This window comes from Lissotriton vulgaris, chromosome 3_1 (assembly GCF_964263255.1).
Source record: "Lissotriton vulgaris chromosome 3_1, aLisVul1.2, whole genome shotgun sequence".
Taxonomy (NCBI): domain Eukaryota; kingdom Metazoa; phylum Chordata; class Amphibia; order Caudata; family Salamandridae; genus Lissotriton; species Lissotriton vulgaris.
The window spans coordinates 289,674,094-289,691,725 of NC_141689.1; the positions used below are offsets into that span (position 1 = coordinate 289,674,094).

General features: G+C 44.3%; 1 protein-coding gene across 28 annotated transcripts in view; it reads left to right on the forward strand.

The window, feature by feature from the left end:
• The window catches only part of NEDD4L (NEDD4 like E3 ubiquitin protein ligase), a 1,724,212-nt gene that overhangs the window by 1,320,474 nt on the left and 386,106 nt on the right, over window positions 1–17,632 (forward strand). The gene's annotated exons all lie outside the window — the stretch shown is intronic.

The window sequence follows — 17,632 nt, forward strand, 5'->3', positions numbered from 1 at the left end:
GCCCTTACCTAGATTAAGACCCCCCCTCGCATATGCGGAGAATGTAGTGTAAAAGACTTGACCTCTCCAACGGCGCTGAAGAGCTTTACCTTCTTTTGCTATGAGGTGGGTTTACTGAAGGAAGGCGATATGTACACCCCTACGTATTAAAAAAGAGTGTATCTTGTGGCGCCTATTCATAGTATGCATACCCCGTACATTCCATGTGGGACAGGTGTAACCTAATGCGGGTCCCATTGCTGTGTGTAATGCAGGCAAAGGTCCATTCCAACCCAAACCCCTCCCCCTCCCCCCCCCCGACACGCCCGGGTCCCCCCTCCCAATTCCCCCTCATAACACAACCCCAATTCCCCTTCCCCAGGACAGGCATCCAACACAGCATCCCCATCCAAAGCAAAACTAAACTAAGAAAAGGTATTCAAGTTAGGCTGCTTAGGAGGTCAACTTCAATAACCCCAGATCTCCATCCACCTCTCCCCTCCCCCCCTCCTCCCAGGTTATCAACTCTCAGTTCAGGCCCCCTTCTAGGTGCCGCTACCGCTCCCAAACCACTCACACCCCAAATCATAGTAAGGCTCAAGACACACTAGGCGGTAGAATTACCCCCGACAGTCAGGTATAGTGTCCACGTTGCTTCTTCAGCCAAACACCCCATCCGCCGTCTGCAGGGTTACGTCAGGCAGGTCAGCCTCCGAAAGTCTGTGGGCACTGCTAGAACCGGGGCTCCCTGCTCCACTTTTCGAACCCTCTGAGACGTTGCTGGCCGGACTAAGTTATCCATGACTGATGGCCGCCACCGCCAATACCGCCTTGTCTCGTTCCTGTCGCCAAGCCATGGGCGATACGGGGCGCTGCATCGACCGTGCAGATGGGGAGTGAGTGCGAGGCGGGAAAACGGATTGCGATTGCTCAGCCGATTCCCCTCAAGCTTCTAACCAGTCCCAGGCGACTTGTGGCGTGGTGAAAAAATGCGTACCTCTGTCAGCAGACACTCGGAGCCGGGTCGGGAACAACATACATAGCGTAAGGAAGGTGTAGCTGTTTTAGTTTCCGCATCACCGCTAAGAAAGAGGTTCAGTGGCACTGGACTTCTTGAGTGTAATCCGGGAAGATCATGATTTTATTGTTGCCAATACGCAGGTTCTGTAGCTCCCTAGCAGATCGCAGGATATGGTCCCGGTTTCGATAATGCAGTAAACGCATCACTATCGGGTGCGGTGGGGCGCCAAGTCTCGGCGGCCGGGCCGGCACACTGTGGGCTCTTTCCAGCGTGTAAAATGGGGGGAGTCCCTCCGGCGCCACTTCAGTCTTTAGCCATGTCTCCATGAATTGTAGAGTATCAGGTCCCTCTTCCCGTTCCGGCCCTCCTACTACACGTAGGTTATTGCGTCTGGAGCGCCCTTCACTGGCCTCTGCTCGGAGCTCTAGCACATGCACCTTCTGTCCCACCTCCTTTAGCGTTTTCTGCAGGGCGTCCATTGTGTCGGGGACGTCCTTCAGAGTGGTCTCGTTGGCCGCCACTCGTTCTCTGAGTTTGGTCATCCTTTAATAAGGAAAGGTCCGATCCAATAGAGTCCATTCTTTTCTCCAGAGCTTCACGCGAGTCTATTATGGCCTGCATAATGTCACCCAGTGAGGGGTCTCCTGGTTGCACAGTGGCTCCACTCCCAGTCGCAGAGCCCCCTTCTTCCATCCCATGCCCCGGATCGTCAAGCCGGAGGACCTCAAACCCCTTCTTTTTAGTAGTCACTCTGCCCATCTTGAAAAGCGTAGCCTTGCGTCGCTACCTGTGTACACTCCGTCGTGGGAGGATCACTCGAGATCTCTTCTCTCAGCCCCAGCTAACTGCAGACCAGTCACACCATCAGGCCCTGTCCGCCAGCGATGGGCCCAATCACCTCAGAAGCCCTGCAGGGAAAAACCAGGCCGCTGGCCCGCGGCTCCACGTGGCGAATGTGCCCCTGCAGGTCAGTGTCGCAGCCGTATCCTCGGGCTCGGACCCCACAAGGTGCCGGTATGTGGTATTCCCCGTTCCACCTCTGCTTCAAACGCTCGAGGATGTGGCGAACCTCATCAGGCCAACACCTTCTCGCGGCTCAACTCCTCTCCGTCCCCTCACCTCGGCGCTGATCTAGTAGACCGCCACCAGATCCCAGGGTCCCAGTCTGCCCTCTCGTCCGGTCAGTCAATCAGGAGGTGCACTCAGTCGCCAGCTACTCCTCACACCCTCCCGAGTGCAGCATGGGCAGGAGCACCAGCGGTGTCTCATCTGGGCGTTCTCGCTGCATGGGTTCTGGTGAGGCCCCGCCATTTTGGAGTCAGGCACCGTGCTGCCAGGCTGCTCACGACGACCCCGTAGAGCACAGGGAGCCGCACTCCACCTGTGGAAACCTGCGGGATCAGTCTGCCCCCACTTGCACCGCTCAGGTCATCGGTAGTCGCTTCTCGCCACCAGCGCTCTGCCGCAGTCAGGCAAATCTTCCGGCAACGCCGGCCGCCATTTTGGAAGCTCAGGCCGCGGCCGCTCCAGGTGCAGGGGAAAAATATCCTCCACTCGGTTTACAGGGCACTGGGGCTCTCTCCACGGCAGTCCCCAAGTGCCCCAGCCCTTCCGATGCTCATTTCGGGGTTGGGGGCCCGAAATTAGTGCCAGGATAATTGCGGGAGAAGAGCGGTCGTGGAGGAGCTCCGGGATCCTCTGCCGCTCACATCGGTGCCCAAGCCACGCCCCCACTGCACCGGAATCCCCTTGTAAGATGGAGAATGAACCGGAGTCAGCTGAGGAGACACTGAAGGAGAAGGAGAGACAAAGTCATTTTCTCGATGTAAAGGTGCTGGAGAAGGCGACTTCGAAACTACAGCCTTCTATGAACGGCGCCAAGATGCATACCTCTTCTTCTTATGCTTTCTCTTGGAGTCATGCGACATAGACTACCTTGACTTCGATTGTTTACGACCCCTTTTTTCTTTTCTTGCCTTAGCCATATACAACTTGGCTTCCCGTTCCCTCAGAGCCTTCGGGTTCATCTTCCTGCAGGAAGAACAGCCCTCGACGTCGTGGTCAGCACCACAGACAGTCCTCATGAGGGTCAGTGATCGACATATGACCCTGCATTCTTTACAGGGCTTAAAGCCCTACTTCCTCTGGGCAGACATGCCAAAACACAAAATGATACAATCAAAATTACAAAGTATTCAGTCGAAAGTATGGAGTGTTCCAGAAAAACCATTTGCGTTGAATAAAGGGAACGGACGTCATCACGCCGAGGTGGTCTTCTTATGGCTCCAGTGACGTCATGCGGAGTCAAGGCATTGTGACAACCTTGTTGGCGTGGAGAGCTAGGAGAAAGTTTCTGCGGAATGCTGGTGCAGGGGATATTCATAAGGTGAGGAATCCACAGGCAGATGTATCCATCAGAACAAACATGATATACCCTGTGAATCTCCCCAAAATGGAGTTTCAAAAAATGTCTAAATTATTGTCTAGTGTCTGCTTTTGTTGCCTTTGCGTGTATTAACTCCGCTCTTTTCAAGCGTGCAAGGGCGAAGCAACCGAACTTCTGAAGAATCCACCTTTGTCTCAATTTGAATTAGTCCATTTTTAAAACGTTCACTGAGTAATAAGATTTATATTCTATTCTACATAAAATGACCAAAGATTGTATCTGAGTAGCCAGCTGGCCATTTTAGTCTTGAACGTTCGTCAGCCCTATAGTTAAGTGCCTATCACTTATTTATCTTAATAGAAATGGATAACCATATGAGTTATGGATTAATCGTTTTGATGTTTCGCATAAAGAATGGAGATAATCAATAGCATTCACATTTTGGTATCCATGTTTTACTGTCAAATTTAAATAGCCTTTGCATTTGATATTAATGAACCTTATGTGTGTATATATATAATTTTGCCCAAGTCTTAAATTCAGTAAGCGTCCTAATACCTATACTGTTGTGGGAGTGAGCCTTTTCAGGGGCCCACTGGTGCCGGAGTTAGCCCTTCTTTGTCCCTAAGTCCTTAGACTAGCAAAATAGAGATCGGCATGGAAGCTGTAATATCAAAGAAAATAGATTTATTAACCTCTCATGAGGGAGACTACGTCAATACAGTACCCTCAGGCCACTGAAGGATGTAGTCAAGGAGTACAGAAACCATGGGCCTTTTATGGCCAGTTTATAGCTGAGTAAGCTTGAAGACTCAAAAAGAGGCGGTACAAGTATACACAAGAATAGCCATTCACAAGTATAGACAACTGGAAACTACTTAGTCAACAGAGTGGTAGGAGTAACAAAAACCCTTACATCAGTTGGAATAGCATGAGAGTTACATACTAAGACAGATGCATTCTGGCAACTACAGGACTTTCTGATCATACATTGCTCTGGCTCAGTGCTGCAAGAGTTAATTAGAGTTGATGACTCAAGCAAAATACAAGGGCAGGCAATAGTGAAGATGGGAGAAGCACATGGCGAGCGCATGGCTAACTAAAATGGATGCCACAAGCAAAATGGCTTCAGCTTATTCTAACAGTAATTTTTGCGATTTCCACACTGTACGTTTAAATGTGTGTGTGAATATGTAATAATGCATATGTTTTGATATATTATACTGTCTCTGCTAATTTATCTTACAATGTTGCCTACCTTGTGGATACATGAAACACTTATCTTATGGAAATATGAATTCCTCTGCTTGATCTATGGGAGAAGACCTTTAACAACCAGTATAGGTTGAGGCTGAAGGTCTTTAATATTATTAGAATATTCTACCTATTGAGGATGGTATGTTGTTTGTTAAACAAAAAGAAACAGAAATACAGATATTGGAATGTTTAAGAGGATCGTATGTCCAGACAATATTGGCACTCTGTCACGACATTGTCTTAAGTAGAACTCCTAACCTTCCAATGATCTGCGTGAACAATTTATTTAGTGGCACAACTTTTTTGTAAAAAGAATTTATTGTGAAATTTAGCTACAACCTAAATGTATATAAAGTCACATGGCTTATAAGTATTTCCTTTTCCCCATTTCACATTTATCTTGTAATTCATTGTTAAACTCTGGCAAGCCCCTGTTCTGAAATGAAAGTGTAGCTCAGTACACATTTAGATAAAAACCAACTTGAATTTAATTTTACTTTCCATTGCTGGAATAGTCTTTCACTTTTCGGGCCTTAAATTTGACAAGATATTCTGTTACCAGAAGTTCTGCTGCATATGCAATTACACAAGTGTCAGTTTTTTTCTGTCACTCAAATTTGCTTTAATCATTATCTAGACTGTGTAAAAACTAGGTTATGATGGTTTGAGAAACATTAAATAGTGAACCTTATTGCATAAAACCCATTCCTTAACTTGAGATAATGCTAGTGCTAAATTTAGCTTACGGTATAGACAGGCATGTCATGACTGAAAAGGCACAGATGTGCTCTTTCAAGTTGTTATGAGTGGTATACTCTAGACTAAATTGTTTTGGTATCCTGTGAAGTGTGTTGTAGCTGTTTCACAGTATGTCCCATAGAACTGAAAAAATGTGTGGCGTAATTGCTGGTTAATCAACTAGTTAATGAGGCTGTTGCATGATCCTGAGGGCCCTTGTGAATATAGATTCTCCAGTATTAGGGGTGTCTTTCATAGATTCACATGCTTGAATATTCCCTGTCGTCGAAGTGGGAGTCCCACGGTACATAAAATAGCAGTAATATATGCATATATAAGTACAATTATAATTATATAAATATATATAAAATACAGTAAAATATGCAGAAAACTCAAAAGTACCATTTAACAGAATAGGCCCATAGAAATCCTAAGGGAGAAACTCAACTTGGTAACATATCAGTGTCATTATGTTTTTGGTCCAAATTCCAGCCAATCAGGCTGTAGCTCCCTCTAGAACCTTCTCCTCAGAAGCCCAAGACCTCAGATTTCCCACCGCACGTCGTGTGAAGGGAGTCTCCCTGAGCTCTGCTCAGTTTTCTTCAACTCTAGCTGTTTATTTCTTCAAGAAATGTCTTCAAATAAGAAATCTTTATTTAAAGCCTGCCCTTCTTGTGGTAAACTGCGCCTTTTCCATGAGGATCCACACAGTAAATGCATTTACTGTCTCTACCCAGACCACGAGGTAAAAAACTGCACTTTTCCTCCCAAGACTCTGAGGGATAGAGAGGCCCGTCTCCTTCTGTGGCTACAGAAGTTGAAGACTTCAGAGTCTGTGGTTTCTGAGGTAGAAAGTTTGTCATCTGGTGTTTCTAAATCCTCTCAGAAACTGAGGTTCCATCTCCTTTTCTGAAGAAGAGTAGACTCTTGGAATCCTCCAGGATTGTTTCCCCACAGGATTCGCTTCAGGGCACGTCTACGGGACCTGGTTCTCTGACGTCTGCGCCCAAAGCCTTGCCTTCCTCTTGTAAATCTAGCATTGGCTCGTCGACGGGATCGTCGACGCATCCGTCGACGTCTTCAGCGACGACGAAGTCTGTGACTGTAGCCTCTACGTCGACGTTGACATGTACTATGTCATCCAGTACTGCGTCGACGATGATCACCTCGTCGACGACAGCCCAGGAGGCGAGACCCATTACTTCTATTGTAAAGATCTCGTTGACGAGTGTCAGATCAGTACCGTTGACGAAGAAATCATCGTCGACGCTTCCATCGTCGACCTGAACACAGTCGACGCTTCCATCGTCGACGCGAACACCGTCAACGAAGATCAAGTCATCTAAAAGTAGCTCGTCAACGGGCCCATCATCCTCAACGGAAGTCTCGTCGTCGGCGCCTCCGCCGACAGCCATCATATCATCGTCTACGACTTCGTCGATGGCAGTCATCCCGTCGACGTCTACATCATCGTCGACGAGTAAAGCTCCAATCTCGTCGACGGCTCCGTCGACGGACAAGAAATCTTCGTCGACGAAGAAAAAGCCTTCAATTTCAGCGTCGATTACATCTATGACGACGACGTAAACGCCTCAGGTTGGTTTTAAAACTGCCGCAGTTACTTCAACGGGCTTGTCAACATCTCATCCACCTTTGGCCACAGCTGCCACTTTTACAGTGGTTACTGCTTCTTTTTTAAGGACAGTACCTCTCATTCACCTGAGTCCAGTGAGGAGTGGAACCCGTCTTCCAGATAAATTGTTTGTCTGTTGGGGAAGATTCCGGAAACGATTCAGAGGTGGAACAACTGTTCGGACAGGCATCTAGTCCATCGGATTTGCACATTAAGTACCAGGAGTATAGGGATGAGGGTGACTAAGAGGAAAACGTCGAAGATGGGAACAAATTATTTCCTGTTGACGAATCAGAAGCAGTTACTTCAGAGCCGGTTACACAAATACCATTATCTTTGGTCATGAATTTGCAGCACATGCTTGATGACTATAACCGCAGGTTCCCTCCATCTACACCTGCCTCTCCAGCATCACAACTTCCTCCACAGCCTCAACCTCAACCTCCACAAGCACCTGCACCTGTTCCACCCGTGTCACCGGGGGGTACTCGTCCTGACACCGACAACGAGGATCCTGATCCTTGCAACACTGATGACGACGACAATGACGTCGATATGAGTTAGTGGGACAATTACAGGGCTCAAACACCTTCCACTCTGCCCACCTCGCCTCTTGCATCGCCTCCAGTGGATATTGCAAATTTCCATACTTTGATGGTGCGTGCTGCAAAGCGCTTTCATCTCACTGTCGAAAAACAACAACATGAAAGTGAATGCTTCTTGTATGATTTTAAGGACGTTTCACAAAGGCAATCCCACACAATACCAATCATTGACTTTATTTGGCAGGAGGGCCTTAAATTAATGGAACATCCAAATTCGGTACCTGCAGTCTTGCCCCGATTAGACAAGAAGTATAAGGCTCCGGCGTCTGCTCCGGCCTGTTTGGTGTCACAACCGAAAGCAGATTCAGTTATCACTCAAGCAGCACAGAAAAGATCTCGCAATCCTGCTACACCACTCACGTCTCCTCCTGATCAGGAAGGCTGCAAGTTGGACTCTATAGGCAAAAAATTTACAACGATGGCGGCTACTACTGTCAGAGCGGCAAATACCTTTGCTATTTTGGGCCGTTACGACCGTCAGATGTGGTCCGAGATTGCCGCACTGATTCCTCCAATACCCGAGGCCATCCGTGCAGAAGCGCAGGCCATTATTCAGGAGGGAGAGATCATTTCTTCCGAAATTATCGAATGTGCGCTCGAAATTTCCTCCACAGGCTTTCGTCAATTGGCTGGGGCTGCAGTCTTGAGGCGTCAAGGCTGGCTGAAATCTATCACCTTCCGTCCAGAGGTACAAGCAAAAGTCCTGGACCTGTCGTACGATGGGGAGTCTTTGTCTGGCAAGCATGTAGACGATGCCCTTGAGGTGATAAAAAAGGACACCGACACTGCAAAGTCCTTAGCTACCCTCCAGTACAAGAAACGGCCCTTTCGGGGGCACGAGGTAGAGGCTTTTCGAGGATCAGGCCAATATCGTTCGTACAATACCTACAACTATAACCGGCAGAGGGGTTCCTACCAATCCCAAAATCATCAGTCCTCAACCAGACCATACCAACGGAAAACAACTGATAGAGGTGGCTCAAACAATAAAAAGCAGTGACAGTCTCAGTTCCTTTCTTCTGCCGACTGTGCATCTTGGAGGTCGCATCTCAAGGTATTTTTGCAAATGGTCCGAAATCACCTCCGACCAATGGGTTCTGGACGTTATCTCCAAAGGACATACCCTGGAGTTTACAAAATTCCCTCCCACTCGTCCACCTTCGGGGCCACCCTCACCCCACCTCAAAAAACTTTTGGCCCAGGAAAAATTGATGATCAAAAAAGGAGCCATCGAGGTAATGCCGCAAGGTCAACGCGGCAAGGGATTTTATTCCCGGTTTTTCTTAGTCAAGAAAAAGTCGGGAGAATGGCGTCCAATTTTGGATTTACGGGCCCTGAACAAATTAATAATTTCGAAAACTTTTCAGATGTTAACTCTGCTTCAAATTCTATATTATCTCAATCCAGGGGAATTCTTTTCAACGATCGACCTCCAAGACGCATATTTCCATGTGCCAATTCACCCCAGACACAGGAAGTATCTACGCTTCACAGTCGGACAGTTGCACTTCCAATTCAAAGTCCTACCATTCGGCCTCCGTTCAGCACCGAGGGTCTTTACCAAGATCATGGCTCCGGTAGCTGCCTTTCTGCGCCTACAAGGCATACAGTTTTATCCATACCTGGACGATTGTCTCATAAAGGCTCCGAACCTCCAACTGGCAATCCAGCATACTCAGTCTTGCCTCTCCCTGTTTCAAGACTTGGGCCTTTCCATCAATTGCCAGAATTCACACTTTCGCCCATCTCAGCGGCGAGATTTTCTAGGAGCCTCACTAGATTCTCAGCTGGCAATGGTTTTTGTCTCCCAGGAAAGACAAGACCGTATGCTCCAGATGGTACGGTCCCTCCAGTCAAAACTGTACGTTTCAGTCCGGATGTTGAAATCATTCCTCGACATGGCTTCCTTTGCCATACAGTTGATTCCCCACTGCAGACTACATATGAGAGTCGTCCAAGAGGAGTTAGACAAGCGGTGGAAACAGATTTCAGGATCTTTCAACGACAGGATCTTTCTCACGCCCCGCATTCAGGAGGCTCTGGAGTGGTGGGCTCTCCCTCCAAACATTTCAAAAGGTCGGTCTTTTCAAGACGGTGCTTCGACTCTGACGCTTACAACCGATGCGTCCCTGGAGGGCTGGGGAGCGCATCTCGAAGGTCTGTCAGTACAAGGGAAATGGACTGCGGTCCAATGCACTTGGCATATAAACCGCCTAGAGCTTCTGGCGATCTTCCTTGCCCTGAAGTCTTTTCAACGAATTGTTCAAGGCCAATCTCTGCTGGTGAGGACAGACAACACCACCAGCATGCATTACCTGAACAAGCAGGGCGGCACGAGGTCCCTTTTGCTTTCCCAACAAGCACAGGAGATTTGGAAATGGGCGATTCGTCATCAAATTCATCTCACAGCCATCCATGTGCCGGGTGTTTCCAATGTTCTGGTGGATTCACTCAGCAGGTCTTTCGCGGACAACCACGAGTGGGAACTCAATCAACCAACTCTCGAGTTCATTTTCCGCCAGTGGGGCCAGCCGCAGATGTATCTTTTTGCGACTATCACCAACAGGAAATGCCAACGCTTTGCAAGTCTTCATCCCCACAGAGAGTCGATCGGTAATGCATTTTCGATCAGTTGGTTGAACGCATTCAGCTACGCTTTCCCTCCGCTTCCTCTGATTCCGCGCTTGTTGCACAGGATGAGGCTTCAACCCTGCCACATCATCCTGATCGCACCCAAGTGGCTGCGGCGCCCATGGTTCTCGGACCTGCTCTTGTTCTCCCAGAACGAACCAATTCCGCTTCATCCACTGACTCACCTCCTCACGATGCAGCCGGGGCAGATTTGCCATCCGGATCCAGCATACCTCCAACTCCATGCCTGGAACCTGAACACCATGAATTTGCGCGTCTGACCATCGACGCTGACTGTAGAGAGGTGTTAGCGCACGCCCGTGCTCCTTCCACCATTAAAACCTATCAGTTGAAGTGGAAGCGTTTCTGTGTCTGGTGCCATACCAAAGCCTTAGATCCGATGACCGCCAAACCAGAACAGATCCTGCCTTTCTTCCTATCCCTTGCAAAGTCAGGACTTTCCCACTCCACTCTGAAGGTTTTTCTGGCGGCTCTCTCCCGCTTCCGCCATGATGGTTCTACCTCACTGTATTCGTCTAGAATCATTCAACAGTTTTTCAAAGGCCTCCTCCGTATGTTTCCACCCATTCGGCGTCCTCCGCCTGCTTGGCGCTTAAACCTGGTTTTGTCTCAGCTCCTCCTACCTCCTTTTGAACCCATCCATTCAGCAAGCTTAAAATTCCTCACGTGGAAAGTTGCCCTATTGCTCGCCTTGACGTCATCTTGGCGTGTCAGTGACATTCAGGCATTCACAATTCAGCCTCCTTTTCTCCAGTTCTCAAAAGAGGCTGTAACACTACGTACTAATCCTAAATTTATTCCGAAAGTTTCCAGTGATTTCCATCTCAATGAACCAGTCATTTTAAAAACTTTCTTTTCAGATCCACAAACTCCTGCGGAACGTTTATTACATTCCCTGGATTTGAAACGTCTCAAGTTTTACATTCAGTGCACTGCATCCTTTAGGAAATCTGATCAACTGTTCGTGGCCTATGGTCCGATCTGCAAAGGACAACCTGTTACCAAACAAACTATTACTAGGTGGATTTCTTCTGCCATTACCTTTTGTCATCAACGGGCTGGCAAGCCTCTTCCAGCTCCAGTACGTGCTCATTCAACTAGAGCTGTGTCAGCTTCTACTGCCCTCTTTGCGGGGGTACCTCTGTGACACATTTGCAGAGCTGCTACGTGGTCGAGCAGCCATACTTTTACGAAGCACTACTGTCTGCAGTCAACAGACGCCGCAGATGCAGCAGTAGGACAAGCGGTGCTGCTGAATCTTTTCCATTAAAGGTGAGCCTCTGTTGCTACCCGCCTCCAGTCATAAAGGTTTTTCTCTTTAATATGATATGTTTCTTATATACTTAAACTTACTGTTACCTTTATGACTTATATGATGATTACTGCTTTCTGCTCTTATTCAAGCATGTGAATCTATGAAAGATACCTCTAATACTGGAGAAGAACATAAGATACTTACCTGTAAACTGTGGTTCTCCAGTATTGGTGTCTTTCATAGATTCACATGCGACCCTCCCGTCCTCCCCTCAGAGGCTCTCTTCTCCTCAGGCACTTTTGGTTACTCTGTGCTACGAAAATCTGGGGTCTTGGGCTTCTGAGGAGACGGTTCTAGAGGGAGCTACAGCCTGATTGGCTGGAATTTGGCCCAAAATCATAATGACACTGACATGTTACCAAGTTGAGTTTCTCCCTTAGGCTTTCTGTGGGCCTATTCTGTTCTATGGTACTTTTGAGTTTTCTGCATATTTTACTGTATTTTATATATGTTCATATATTTATATAATTATAATTTTACTTATATCTGCATATATTACTGCTATTTTATGTACCATGGGACTCCCACTTCGACGACGGGGAATATTCAAGCATGTGAATCTATGAAAGACACCAATACCGGAGAACCACAGTTTACAGGTAAGTAACTTATGTTTTTTTATTAATTACAGTTAATTCTGACATACACCTATCTTAAGTGAGCATATGCTTGATTGTTGCCCAAAGCCACCTTATTTCACTGTAGAATCTGTTGTAAGGATGCTCAGAATTCTAATATTTAAGTTCTGAGAGATTTGTGTTATTCATTGCATGTTTGAGAGATTAAAATACCATCTGACAATTCACATCTAAGACAAATTCAACCTCTTTCTTTAGCAATTCAAACAAGGTGGATATTACTTTCTGAAATGTTTAGCAATATGTAGTGCAATTTTCAGTTCAATTAAATGTTTATCAAGACTACAATATTAAAAACATAATGAGTACATAATTTTAAAACATAATAATATAGACTGCTACATAAACCTCATAACATTTTTCACACTCAGCTCCTTCCAGCTAATAAATTATTACCTAGTGCTATTGCTACTTTCTAATTCTTATCTCAACTAATAACATTTATGCAGCATCGCAGTTAAGTGTCCTATTTCAGTAGTCCAATAAAACACGAGTTGCAAGTACTGTTAGATTTACCAATACACCAGGAATCATAGCGTCGCTGCTGACCAAATGGGTAATCGCTATACACCGGGGTAGTAGGCGATCCCCTCCTGACAGAGCTTGGCGCAAAACAATGTTCTGCTGCGATACTCTCACCACTGACTATGCTCAATTACAACCTATTACATCTAGACCCAGAGATATCTGGCAACCACTCCGCACTTTTTTGCTTTCCTTGGAAGCCGATAGTCCTGATTAGGAGCCCTATTATGTAAAATACTCACCACACCTCTTTCGTCCTATTAAACACGCTTGTTCGTACTGTTATGCTTTCCGATGATGTTTCACCTTCAACCCTCCCACCTCAATCGTATTATTGTAATATCAAAGATGCTCTTTTTTCATTTCATCATTGTCTATGTGATTGAGCCCTGCTGTAATTCTTGTCATGTGAATCAGAAGATCCTGTACACCTACTGCAATGGTTGTGTTTTTTGTTTCCTATGTTTCAACCACTCTGTTAAAACTTTAATAAATACAGATTAAAACAAATCTAAAAGAATACACCAGGAATTTCCCCCTGAGAGCTTTAGCTTGCTGGCACAAATCTAACCAGATAATAATGGATTCATGCCTATTCTATACTTGAAGATTAGCTCCCTTAAAATCGTATTGGGAAGATCATCCATAAAATTAACAAGAATCATTGCACCTAACACATTGTGAATTGAAAAGGCTGCCTTTGTTGACTGTAAATAATCATTATCGATCTTAATTGACTTTTCCTGTGCTATTTGTTTAATTTCAGGCGTACACCTGCATACACATATAGAAGATAACTTATTGACAACAACAAAAATCCCTTATTCTCATAACTTTTTTTCAAGTTGCTAATGGCCAGCTTAGTTTTCTTATTTAATTTATTCGAACACAGTTCTTATTATAGGTTTACTTGGAAACTGAATGATAAAATCTTACGGCTCATGAGGCAATTAGAAACTACCATGAAACGGCTCAGACCTCAAACCATTGAAGTAGACAGAAGTCTCAAAAGCGCTTCCAAAAATTAATTTCCATTACTAATATGTTCTACAAATGTATTGGTTCCAACATTAATAGTTCAACACAATATAAGATTCCACACACTGTATAGAAAGATGTCTTGTTGAGTTTCTCTTTCCTCACTTATGATTACACTGCCTTGAACTCTAGGCTATCTGTTTTCACAATCAAAAAGATTCTACGTTTCCTCAAAAAAATGTATTCTAGGAGATGCTAAGCCAAAAGCCATCTGTCACTAATAGTAGACCTACAGCGTTTGGAAAAATTAAAGTTAATTACCTGGTTCAGTATAGTACATTAAATAAATAAATGGAGAAGTTAAATCAAAAATAGTCATCTTTGCATTTGTAAGCCCAGTCTATTAAATACAGGCTGTCAATAGGACTTTCTAAAATGCATCTCCTTCTGACTTGCAACGCCCCCTAAACAGTACTTGTAAATGCAGGTATCCAGGCATTGTCAACCAGAAGACAAATGCCTCTAGTATGCATATATCCAGGTTTACAGAAATAAATACCAGCTCTCTTCGGCCCAGAAAACTCATGCTGGAATCCAATACAGCCAGGAAAAAAACAGGCAGAATAGAAAGCTAGGGAAGAGCAAAACATCAACTCACTAACCTCAGAATATAAAACAAATTCCCACTATTAGATTTCACCTAGAAGCAGAGAAATATGCACTGATTAATCTCTACTCTTCTATGATAGGATAAGACTTAGTCAGACTTCAGCAAAGTCCTTATAAGTGGGTAAAGACCACAAGGATGTTAGTTTTCCATCTTTGGCAAAAGGAAGCCCAGTTAATTTTCCTGGCGATCAGGGATTTAAAATTAATTAAATTAACTATTCCAACAGAAATAATTGATCCTTTTGCATCTTTTTACGAAAACGTCTATACCTTATCAAATTGCAGCGTGGGCAAGTCTAAATAAAGGTCAATAATTTGTATATGTCCTCACTAGGTGATGATAGGAGGGAGTTGAGGAACTGTGAAATTATGCTAGATTAGAGAAATGAGGCCATAAAGGGGGTGGGGTTGTCCACTTGCAAATCCCCCAGAAAAGATGGTTTCCTTAGAGAATTTTTTATAACATGCAAAACACAAATGGCCCCATACTGTGTATGAAGGCTTCAAAGAGACTAGGGCTCATTTTCTAATAAAGTGGTCATAATGATTCACCTAAACGTAGTCACAGGTCTACTTGAATGCAGGAGTTATAGACCTATTTCGTTAATTGATGTTGACAATAAGATACTGGAATCAATCTTTGCTGCCCAACTTCGAAAGGTTATCCCATAATTTATCCAGGACTCACAGGTGGCCTTTGTGCTGGAACATTCATCCTGAAATCAACTAACGACTATAGCGTATCTGTTTTGGGAATCCAAAGACAAAGATGAGATCTTCAGCCATTTTACTTAATGCTTAAAAAGCATATGATATGGTAGAGTGGGGATATTTCTTACGAATAGGTTTGGACTGGGGCAGGACTTTATTGCTACAGTTAAATAGCTGCAACAATCCCCAGCTGCACATGTGAACTGTGAGTAATTTATCCCTTGTCCCTTGATCAAATGAGGCAGAAGGCAGTGCTGTGACTTGCCGCCCGTACCTGTCCTCCTTGCTCTAAAACCTTTAGCAATAGCCATTGTTTCATTTGAAATGGACCAAGGGCTTTCCCTCTCAGATAAGATTGATATGTTCTATTCTGTTTGTAGATTACTTTCTTACGACCATCATAAAACTACAAATGTGTTTGCCAGTATTGATGTCACTTCTGGACTCCTTCAATCAATTCTCAGCATATATGATAAACTGAGGAAAGAGTAACACCCTTCCACTGTCAGAGTGTATCACCAAAGGAAGCATAGATGGCTTTACAATGACATAGTTCCATAAAGGCCTACAATAATTAGAAATGCTTTAAAGAGAGCTCTGACTAGCATGGTGTGAGACAACATTCTCTCCTTCCTGAATATGACCGAGGCAATGGTCTAAACTACACATATCCCTATGGTTCAGGACATAAGCAATCAAAATAGCAGTGGCCCCAAGATTTAACTACGTGTTCGGTATGATATCTGCTATGATATCGAAATCACTACTGGAGTGAATAGACGATACATTTAAGTGCTCATATGGGGGCCTCTAGAATTAAGGAAGTAGCAGGAGTGGCATGTATGATAGTCCACTATAAACTCAGTGACCAGCTAGGCATATTAGACTTGATACAGGAACCTTTTTTTACTATCCTACATTTCTGGTTAAAAATGTATACTGCTTTTCTTTGTTTCTTTCTTACGTACACTGGAACTCTACACCAGCAGATTTGGTCATCTTGAGAAATTGTATACGTTTTTGAATGACATGCAATCTGTGCGGCAAAGAAAAATCATTAAAACATCATTGCAAAGAAAAAAATCTGCTAGGCTAAATACAATTTTTGTGTAAACCTGTAGTATTAGTACAGAGGCATCACATCGTTCTGCAGAGCGTTAAATATGAAAGTTGTACCAGGACAAATCCTGTTCCATTCATCCCTTTCAGTCAACTTTCATGAAGTCCTGAAAATATGACCGCTGTTGCTGCATAAATATTCACTTGAAAAAATAAAAAATCTTATCTCAGCATTATATTTTAACTCTGGGCTGGTAAATGTGATCACTACCAAAATGATATCCTGTCTGGTGCAAATTCAAATTTGTAATCTGATAGGGATATGGGTTACAGTGTGCCTGATTGAACTGCAGTGTTATAATAAGTTGCACATTCATTAAGCCACACTGATGAGAAGCTGTTCTAGCCTAATTCATATTTTTGGGTGGAAGATCCAGTTTCACCTCGGAACAAAATTCATCTGTTGCCCAAACTTCAAAGGGATCACATGGAACAGTGGTCCTTAACCTTTCGACTTCTGAGTATTGTCCTTCGAGTACCCCCACTTAATCATTACTGGAACTTGGGTACCCACACTGAATCTTTTGTGGACTTGGAGGACCCCTTCTGAGTTATTAGAAGCTGGGGATCCCGGCCTAAGCATTTTCGTTGATTTGAACTGCAAAACAATATACAAAAATAAGGAAACCGCATTCATCAAACAAATACATTATTTTATTTGTTAAATTCATAAATAAATTAATAAAAATGCTTTAAAAATGTGTTTATAGGAATGTTGGAGTGTTTCTAAATTCAATTAAGGCCACTCTTTGTGGATAGTATATTCTTGTTCATGCGCTTGCCCTGCTCTCACAAATCAATCTGTAGATATTAACTTGATTATTAGTCTGCAACTTCAAATTCCTTCACATTTACAAAATGTTTTAAAATGGTGAATTGTACATTTTGCTTCTTCATATACACTTTGTTAATCTGTTAATATTATTTAATTTTCTAAGTAGTCAGAGCCCCCCAGAGGAGGCTTTGCGGATCCCCCTTGGGGCCCTGGACCACAGTTTAGGAACCACTAACATATATATGTAGTGAAGAAAATGGTCAGGAATTGAAAATATGAGAAAGAATAGGCCTGATCACTCTCATTTATTCGAAGATCCAAAGTTATTGTTGGTTATCATTTCACAAAGGTCTGTGAAAAAGATCTGATATTGCTAGGCTTAAAGAGAAAAATGCCTTGAGATAAAATATGGAGTGGGTTATGTTAGAGTGTTCGTGTAGGCACCCCCATCAGTGCATGCTAATTTCCTTTTTAGAAACAAATGATTGATCCACAGTCACTTCAGAACCTGCTTCTGACCACGGAAGACACTGTGCTTTCTGATACTTGCTTTCTTCACATTGGAAGAGTTTTCTAATTTCCTAGGCCTAAGATTCTTTGAAATTGTTGTTACTTTTTCATACATTAGAAC